Below are 9,171 nucleotides of genomic sequence, written 5' to 3'. Positions count from 1 at the left end.
CATATTTTTCATAGTTTAAATGAAAGAGCGTCATACCTCAAACCCTGTATCTATCCCAAAGAATAAACACAAGACTTGAGGATGAGGCTCGATCAAATAAACTAAGAAATATATGACATCCATTTGGTCTGTGAAACCATTTTATTTGCCGACAATTTCTTCTATTTAATATGAAACATTAAATAGGGTTTATATTAAGCTGGGTTCGGACAAGCTTCCTATAAGGGCAAGCCCTATAGTTAATTACATCTTAGACAAATGAAGTCACTTAAGAAAACTCTCGATAAAAATCAGGAATTATTATCTTCAAAGAAGTCAAAATGATAGGACTTTTCAATGAAATCAGACAAACAAAATGTGAAAAGGGATTGGTTCAACTTTGGAACATTTTATTTTTGGAATCCAAAGGAGGAAGAACTAGGGGATGTCATAGATCCAAAGGAGAACCTCAGCACGCTATCCTACAGTTTGTCTTCAGTTTAGAAGAGAAATTATTTAAGTGTTTCGGTCTGCCCAATTTATTAATTAAGGCTTATATTTGTGTAAAACTATCACACAAATGGCCTAGAAAATGTGAGGATTTAGGTCATGACGAATGACAACCTCGGAATCCTAAGACAAGTTAGGGCTTATATTGTATAGTTAAGCTATACAAAGGCCTAAAGATGAGGTGAGGTTTATATTGCATAAGCAAACAATCTCGAAGTCCTATGGCTTTAGTTGTTTAATCCTAAGGAAGGAATGGTTTAGCTGGGGAAGACAGGTTTTACTGTTGGAGATGGTCGTGTTGCCCATAATGTTAGCTTCAAGCTCCTCGTCGTGGTGAGTTTAAGTTTTCTAGTGTGCCAAGTTATGACGTCAAATCAGATGGTCATATGGTTGTAGTTCTTTAAATGTTTTGTGGCATATTGGTCAGATAAAGTTAATTAGAGCGATTCCGGTTAGAATCTCACGGTTCCCTCGTTCCGGTACCACTATTTTTTATCGAATTCACTTAGTCCAAATGAATTTACTAAACTCAACTTAATGAGTTCCATACTTTCATTTAGATCGTTGGAAGCCTCGTTAGCAACCATAGGTTACCTCCTCCAAGGGATCCCCAATCATCCGATAGAGACGTCTTAATTTAGTTATAATTGTGATTTTTGTGATGTTTGTGATTAAATTTTGAGTTGTCTTATATTTAGAATGTTGTGGTGGTGAATTTTATATTGATTGATTTTAGTTTTGGTTTTCATGTAGGGTGACATCGTTGTTTAACATGCAAGCTTTGTAAACATAAAATACAGTGTGGAAAGTATAGAAAAAAAAGACGATACTGTAAACTGTAAAAGTGTACCTGACGAATCTTCTTGTTCCACCACCTGAAACTCAAAATGCATGTAAGGGCATTTTATGTAAATTGGAAAAATAAGGTTATGATGATTTACCAAATCCTAAATCATATCATGGTGAGCCCCTATTAATTCAATTAAGGATGATCTTATTAAGCAAGACATAGTGAGTTTGACATAGTGAGTTTAGTAGACCTCTGAGGTATTCAACAGGTCAGGAGAAAAAGCAGGTCCATCCTTCCCCCTCACCGCCTGGTGAAAAGTCTCGAGCTCATTTAAAATTATTATGTTGCTTAATAATTCCTCCTGTAAATATCTCTAGTGTTCAGTGAACATCGATGTTTCAATTATCCCTACGAGTAGGGTAATCATCATTTATCATTTAATTTAAGAATTATGTGGGTGAAAACACTTAAAACGGGTAAGTTAATGCTATTAAGACACTTCGCCAATTTTAGCTTTAACTTAGGCTTCTAGTGTTCAATTTCTAGTTACATTCACTTTTCAAATCCTCATTTAACCAAATTTGATTTAGCTTAGGTCACTACTAAGCCTTTAAGACATTGGTGGATGTCTTAGTCATTTTGAAAGAGATTAAATTTTAAGTGATAATAATTCATCATCAAAACATTTGAATGTCACTTGAACATCAAATAGGGGTATTAAATTAATGAGTTATTAACACTCAAAATCATACCCCTAAGTCTAGGATCATTTAATTTACTAAACTTCCAAATTTTAATAATTTAGGAAATTACAAATTTATCCTTTAATTAGGAAAAAAAAGAGATTGGTTTCTACAAATTAATCCCTTGTGTTTCAATCATCCAAATATGTTAATTAGTATAAAAAAGGTTGCACATTTTTCTTTCTTGAACTAAGCCTAATTTGCCTCTAAGGTTCTATCATTTCATAATTTATCAAATTTAATTCAAATGACTTCAAAATTTTCATCATACCTTACTCATGGGTCAATTAAGACATCAAAGGAGAAAATGTAAGGACAATTAAGACATCAAAGGAGAAAATGTGATTTTTCAAATTTTAATTTAATTTGTATAATTATTGATATGCAAAAATAGGGTTTTTTAGAGAAAATTCCATATCTTGACCAAGGCAAAGCCTAATCCCTTGAAATTTTTACTGGAGGTATACTTAGACCAGAAAACCATTGGGACCAAATTTCATGATTTTTTGAGTTACATTTGAATTATTATAATTTTTTTAAGTTCTGGAGTGTTAATTAATTATAAAATATTTTAAATGTGAAAAATTAAGCTTTACATTTTTATTAAATCTCTATAAGGTCAAAGAACCTATAAAAATAAATTTCACATTTTTATAACTTTTTTTTAAATTATTAGAATTATTTAAGTGAAAAGTTAATAAAAATCATTTTTTAGCCTTTAAATTTTTTTTTAGCTTTAAAATTAAATATATTCACTTAAAAAAATTAGAAAAAATATTTTAATTGCTCCTAAGTGCTTAGGAAACAATTGAGAACATTTTCATGAATTTAATCAATTTTTTTTATTTTTATTAATTTTAATTATTTAAATATTAAAATAGACTTAAAAAATGAAGTTTTTATTTTAATTACAATTTTATTTTTAGAAAATTATCCTAATTGCAGAGAGCTCTAAAAACTAATTTTTATAATTTTTTGAGTTATATTTTAATTATTAAGAATTATTTTAGAATTAAAAATGTCATTTAACTTAGCGTTATCAAATGAACTTCAAGTATTTTCAATTTTTTTATGGGGAGTTCTCTGAACTTTAAATCACAATGAAGAATCAAAATTAAGTCATTTAGATGATTAATTTTTCTAAATTAATTGTCTTTTTGTTTTAGGATTTTGTGAGAGTTAAGTGTGTTCTTAATGACTTGGTCCATGAAAAATTTTTCAAAGCGTTCTCTGGTGATAGTAAACCTTCCAAAATTACTTTGGATTTTTATAAGCAACATGCAGCAATATGTAATCATTATGATTAATTAATATAAATAATAGACATAAACTTAAAAAATATGGATCTATGTCTAGAGGTCTTCTCTGACCTTGGAAAAATCAGAGAATATCCCCCGTTACAGAGACAACAACATGCAAAAATATCAAGCTATGGTGAAATGCCTACATGTATGGAGAGTTAAAAGACTCAAAACCATATTTAATTAATTCAAAATAAAATAGGCATCAAATAAACTTCAAACCATTTCCACACTGTTCTTCTCTGTTCACCGAGCATTAGGGTATTTTTCTTTTATTTTTTTATTTTTCTACACCATGATATGAATTTTTTAAGTTCTGGCCATTAAATAAATAAAATAAAGCCCTATTTTTCTACTTATCCAGTGCGGCACCACATCATCCTCGTTGTCTCCGAAGCTCCACGTGACGTCTTTTGGTTCGGCGCCACCATCTAAGTTAGCACGCGCTTTATGAACACGCTCCCATCTGACACAATCAAAGCCCTCCATTTGATACATGTGTGATCCAACGGTTGTGGGTCATCGTCTTGAAATAGCGTGAGCCCGTAACCGCTAACCCTAAAACCTTAATATCTCTCTCATTTCTCAACTAAATGACCTCGGGTTTGATCTTATGGACTCGTCTAAGTGTGACGAACATATCCATACAATAAACATGTCATTAAACTAACCCTAATCACATGGAGAATCAAAATAGGCTCTGGAAGAGGGGAAGTTCAATACATTTGCTCTGAGAAGGGAAGCTTCAATCATAGGTGTTTGGCACGTTCGTGGAGATCCAAGGAGGCTAGGGATTGAGTCTCTGGTCGTGATGAAAGGTCTAGACCCAAATTTGTTCAAGGCCGAATTTGGGTGTTGATCAAAGTCTAATGTAGAGGCTCTTTGTGAGGGGGGTTTGATGGGGCTTTGTCTTCTTTTACTGTGGTGAAGATGTGGGTGAGTTTAATTTAATTTTTGTGCACTGTGGAGGTGTGGAGAGTTATGTCCTGTCTCCGGCAAGGATTTTTGAGCTAAAAAATTTATGGAGAGTTCTATATTGTCTCCGACAAGGATTTGAGCTCAAAAATTGAACTCTGGCAAGGGGAATTAGGGCAAGGGAGTGGTTGGATTGCACTGAGGATGTCTCAAAGAGGCTATGAGAGCAATTTAGAGGGGTCTCCTTGCTAAAATTTCAGCACTTCTCTCTTGGCCGTGAAGATGCCATTTTATAGCCGTGGCCAAAGAGGAGAGGTCAGGGTCTATTCATGGGTGCAAAAGCTTGCTTATGTGGTAGGCTAAGAGGCTCTAAAGTTTTAAAGTTTAATTGGGGGCTCCAAAGGTGAATTAGGGTGAGGTGGCCTCTACGGTTGAAATTAAGTTTGATTTCTCCTTGGGGCTCTTGGTTTTGAGGTTTTTTGGCGATTAGGCTGGCCGGCAGGGCCAGGGGAGGTGGCCAGGAGGTCAGGTGAGTCAGGGGGAGGCTTAATTATGGTTTACCCCCAAGGGTTAGTCATGATGGAAGAGATGTTTGGTTTAATATGGGTATGAATCCCTTAATTTAGGGACCCATTGGTCCATAGCTTGCTTTGGTGGGTTTTTTAATGGTTTGTCCTGGTCCAAAGGAATGTCTTAGTGGTTGTGGTGGTCTTTGGTTGGCCAATTTGGCTTGATTAGTTCAATTTTTGGTGAATGGGTCAATGTGGGTCAAAATGGCTAAAGGTTGTTTTGGTTAGGCTAGCCATTTTGAGCCCAATTAATTTATCAACATTGTATAGATGATTTTAATGAAGATTTTAGGTGAAGTATTGAACTGATTTTAAGTTCAATTGGGGGTTCAATTTGAAGGAATGGTTTGTCCTGGTCCAAAGGAATGTCTTAGTGGTTGTGGTGGTCTTTGGTTGGCCAATTTGGCTTGATTAGTTCTATTTTTGGTGGTTCAATTTTTGGTGAATGGGTCAATGTGGGTCAAAATGGCTAAAGGTTGTTTTGTTTAGGCTGGCCCCTTTGTACCCCAATTTTGAGCCCAATTAATTTATCAACATTGTATAGATGATTTTAATGAAGATTTTAGGTGAATTATTGAACTGATTTTAAGTTTAATTTGAAGGATTTTGGAAATTTGGTCACTTTGGGCATGTTGGGCTAGACTTGAGTCTAGATTGTGCTAAGCTTGGGCTAAGTCCAAATTGATTATTGAAAATGGTCAATAGGAATGTCATGAAGAGTTTTCAACATAAATTGGGTGCGAATTTTGGGGCCAAGACATTCAATTTTGTGAAATTTGGAGACAGCCAATTTGGGGCAAATTTTGGGGATTTTTAGACTTAGGTTAAAATTAAGTGAAATTGAAGCTTCAACAAGGGCAATTGAAGGCCAAATTTGGTGTGTAGGATTGTTATGAAGAGTTTAAGATTCAAATTGGGGCAAATTGATTAGGCTATGGAGGTGAATTTGGGGAAATTGGGTCTTTAAAGGCAATTTAGGGGTTTTAATAAAAATGGTAAAATTGGAAAAATTAGGTTCAATTGAAGGGTCCAAATTAGTTTTGGAGACATCTGGAGTGATTTTGGACGTTTTGGGAAAATTTGGGGTGCCAAGGGTATTTTTGTAATTTTGGCAATTTTGGGGGTATTTTGTTACATTTGGAATTTTTTTGGTAGTTTTGGGTAACTTGGGTATTTTCAAAAGGTTTGAAATGATTTTTGAACAAGTTTGGATATTTTGGGGGAATTTGAGGATTTTGACCAAATTTGGGATGGGATTTGGGGACCAAATTTGGGATTTGGGGGTGTTTAGGTAATTTGGGTAGGTTTGGGGGTGAAATGCCAAATTAGGTATTTTAGTAGGGTTGGGGTATCAACCACCCTACATGAGCTATGGGCCAATGGAATCTCCATTTGGATCCTCTATATATTGGTTTTAGCTAAACTCTAACATATGACTAGTGGGTTTAGGGGACCATCTACATGAGTCTCCCAAGGGATCAAGAGATCAAAGTCAACAAATATTGGGTTTAGAGTTGTGAGGGATTGTGAGTGAGAGTGAGTGAAAGTGAGTGCCTTAGCATCAGCACCCAAGGTCAACCATAAGGGTAAGCAGCCCTATGGGAACTCACCTTGAGCTCCCCTATACTACTAAGTGCTAGAGGTTATGACCAATATGTGAAACTTCAAGTTGAGCAAGGAGGAGTGTAGAATTTCTAATGGTGATGGTTCCTTTTCTAATTTTCTAAGAATAGTCAACATGAAAGTCTTATTGCTAGACCCTAGGCAACTAAAGAGGAAAAACTAAACCTCAATCAAAAGTGAGGTCAACATAGCTTCAAATATATCAACCAATAGAACTATTAAACAGGATGAAGTCAGTTTCTCTAAATCATGGCAGTTGCAAACTGCTATCAATCCTCATCATATAATAAATAAGGATGAATAACAAGTTAGTCAAAACACGAACGGTGATGTACTGATAAAATTTAATATGAGCAGATCAATTGCTCTCCCACAGATATCTTATCCCTCTTCATATTTATCTCAAAATGATTTTGATGAAATCTCATCAATCAATCAAAGGATCGATAGAATAAATCTATCACCTGAAAATTTATTGCACCCCAAACGAGTAAAAAATATTTCTCCGCAATCGAAGCCAGTTTTAGTTTTAATAATGGCTAACTTAAATCAATTAATACGATAAACTTTAATTGATGATTACAAATAACCTAAATACGAATCACTTAGAATTTGGTATTGTAATTATACTACAGAAGATGATAAACAAAAAATTTTCTGAAATTTATTTTGAAAAAAAATCAAAATAGATTCAATAAAGGAGAAGATTTTATTTCCTTTTTAAGATGGTTTACTAATCAAATATCTAAAAAACTACAAAATGAAATAGATATGTTGTCTAGAAAATAAAAAAAACAAATTATGGAGAAAAAGAATCTATTTATCCTCCTACAATACCTACAGTCTTAGATTTACATAATCAAAATCTAAATTTTGAATTAAATGCTTTTGGAAAAAAACTCATGAAACTAATGCAACTAAAAATTTATTGGAATGATTAAACAATTAAATTTTACTAATACTAATATCTCCTTAATTTCAAATCATTTAATAAAATTGGAAATTAAATTAGATCAACTTATTTCATTCTTAAAAATCATTAAAGAAAAAGAAATAAGTTCAGAAATTATCTCTTCAACTCTTGCAATACAACCACCTCCTAGTCCTAACTTTCAGTTAAGACTTTAAATAAATAATTAAGAAAATCAAAAGTGTTAATATAATCACCTAAACAAAGAAGAAAGAAAATCTTCTGATCAATCATCTAATCCATCTGATGATTCAGATCATAAAGAAATTAGGAAAATTGAAAATCAATTTCTAGAAAATAATACTGAATTAGAATTATTTAAAAAACATAAATTCAAATGTCGTAAAGTCTTGCCTTAATATCAAACTAGGCAAACAACTCGATACTATTAACTTAGACCTACACCTACTGATGTTTTAATTGAAGAAGATAATAATAAATATCAAAATAATTATAATCCACCAAATATTTATGAATGAGATATTGACGGCATGACTGATCGTCAAATACAAATTGTACTACAACGATGCCTCTGTCAACTAGAGTTATAATAGTCGAGCCCATCAAATGATAACCCAATTAACTTGTGGGTTTACTGGTCTTTTAAAAGATGAGTGGGATAATTATTTGAATTAAGAACAACACAATGAATTATTTAGTCCTAATATATTAGGAAACTCCAATCAAGAAAACATTGATCCTGTTTATAAATTAATTATTAATATTATACAACATTGTACAGGAATAATATATGATAATGGAGAACAAATTCATTCTCATTTGCAAAAATTAAAATGTCCTAGTTTGACACATAAATATGAGATTTGATATTAAATTAATGAGAAATTTTGGTTTAGTGGCTTTAGACTTGTTGTGCTACGCATAAAAAACAAACCATAAGAAAATTTGGGTCTGACGCTTAAGCGCTAGACTTCAGCACAGCAAGGCGCCAGCTCAACTGAACCTGCCGAAACACCTATATTTCGTGAATTAACTAGAACCTAGGCGCCAGCTCAACTGAACCGGCCGAAACACCTATATTTCGTGAATTAACTAGAACCAACATCATTTTCGACACCTGAGCTTCTTCTTCCTCCTCCCTTTCGTGAAAATCGGTCTTATGATTCCACCTTGTGCTCAAATCTTCAAGCTTTTGGACTTAATACCACTGGATTTCATCTTCTTGAGGTTTGATCTACATTTTGGCATTGTTATTTTGTGATTTCATCATGAATTTTCTCACCCATTGGGTGGAGGCCAATTGGGTGGAGGCCAAAAAAAAAAAAAAAAAAACAAATTTTTGGATTGTGTGGTGAAAATTTTTTGGATCTAAGCCTCATTTGCTTGAAAAAACTTGTAGGAAGCCATTAATCCTATTTTTAAAATTTGTTATAATTATCCTTGAATTTTTAGATGGCTCCTAAGATGAAGTGGGGAAAGAGAATAGACACTTATGACAATGCAAAGTTCGTAAATATTAAAGCATAAATTTGTTACAATGAATTTGCATTGTCGATGAAGTTCATTACAGAGCATAGTTGTTACAGCCCCATTGATGCCATCGAGAATGTGATCATAACTCGTCATTGGAAGAGCTTTTGTTGTTTCATCGCCTTAGTTGTCATTTATGTGGTACGAGAGGTTTATTCCAATTTACTGGAAGCATCAGACGATGAGGTATTTGTTCGAGGAAGAGGTATCAAGTTTGCTTTTGAGCCGATAAATGTGGTGTTTGGTCTGCCTCCTGCTATAAATTAATTATATTCTGAGA

Source organism: Phalaenopsis equestris, unplaced genomic scaffold, assembly GCF_001263595.1.
Source record: "Phalaenopsis equestris unplaced genomic scaffold, ASM126359v1 Scaffold000024, whole genome shotgun sequence".
Classification (NCBI taxonomy): Eukaryota; Viridiplantae; Streptophyta; class Magnoliopsida; order Asparagales; family Orchidaceae; genus Phalaenopsis; species Phalaenopsis equestris.
Note: the sequence above shows the minus strand (reverse complement) of the source record.